Source organism: Corvus brachyrhynchos, unplaced genomic scaffold (assembly GCF_000691975.1).
Source record: "Corvus brachyrhynchos isolate BGI_N302 unplaced genomic scaffold, ASM69197v1 scaffold32, whole genome shotgun sequence".
Classification (NCBI taxonomy): Eukaryota; Metazoa; Chordata; class Aves; order Passeriformes; family Corvidae; genus Corvus; species Corvus brachyrhynchos.
Window position 1 is genome coordinate 9,423,158 of NW_008237919.1, and position 1,435 is coordinate 9,424,592.

Genomic DNA, 1,435 nt, shown 5'->3' on the forward strand with positions numbered 1-1,435 from the left:
ACAAAACCGAGGGGCGCGGGGCCAGGTCAGGCGTCTCCCGATCCGCGCCAGGAAACGCGTTCCTCGTCCAGCCCCGACGGGAGCCAGGGATTCGCCATGTGCAGAGCTGGAGCACGACGGCTGCCGAGCGGGAGTTGAATGGCCGGGACAACGGCCTGGCATGGGGGTGGATGCAGTGTGGTCCAGGTAAAAGTGCTCCGTCTCCACCCGACAGGAAGGTAACGCGTGTTACAGGGGTTGGGGAGTGCTGGTCTGAGGGGTTCCTGTGTGCTCCCAGCCCCGCCAAAAGCCATGTGCTCTGCTCCCTGTCCGTCAGGGTCAAGCCCAAGGCAAGGCTGTTAGTGTGTCGCATGTCCCATGTACGCAAGTACGTACATGTCCTTTCACTCTCTGGGCTCTGATTCATAGCAGGCAAAGGTGCATTTTCCTTTTCCTACACAGAAAACAACTTTCCTCCTTTGCACCCCTTCCATTACCGCTGCCATTCTCTAAAATACAGTGATTTCATTCACCTCCTAGCTCCTGTCCTTTACAGTAAGACAACATACATAATCTAGTGCTGGTGAAAAGTCCTCTTTTGCCATCCCTTGATTGATTGAAAAGAGTTGGCCACGTTGTTGGGCTTCATGGTAACCTTGAGGGTGATTTCAGCACAGAACTCCATGGGCGTGTTCACTTGGCTGGCTGTTCCTTGCCCATGGCTGCAGTGCTGCTGCACTTTCTGGGACAATCTAGTGCTATCCCTAGTGGTGTGACATGTTCAGGTGTGTGGTTTGCTTTTGATTTATGTCACTGAGCCTTTGTTTAACAGCTGATATTTGAAGCACAAGGTGGGAAAGAAAGGTCAATCTTTTCTTTTTTTTCTGTCTTAAGGAGATGTAATAACCTCGTACTGTCCTCTGCTGATTAATATAATTTATGTTATGACACACTGTTCTCACGGTTACACTCACTTTCCAGTAGCTCTATTTTTACAGTTACTCTTGGAATGGAAATACTTTGGCAGTGAAAATAAAATACTTTTTATTTATCATTTGCATTAGTGCACTGTTTGTTCTGACAGGATGTGTAGTGCACTGATGTGACAATGGACCTTAGAAATAATATTTTTTTATGATCAAATGCTCCATGAAAAGAACTTCAAGTGTCACATCGGATTATGTGTCTTCCAGCAACATTTTCTCAGAACGACTACAGTTTACAATGCTTTTCCTTCCCTGTCATGACAAGCTCCATTTTTATGAGGCATAGTACTTCAAGCTGCTCTCTTAAATTGCTGTTTAAGTAGCAGAGGGAACATTCAGCTTTTATGATCTAGCATTAATATAATATTTAGAAGCTGTAAAGCACTATGGAGATGAAAGGAAACACCAGCTAAAGCACACAAGGGTTGCTGTGAGAACCTCTGTTCTTGTCCACTTGGAAGGCACAACTG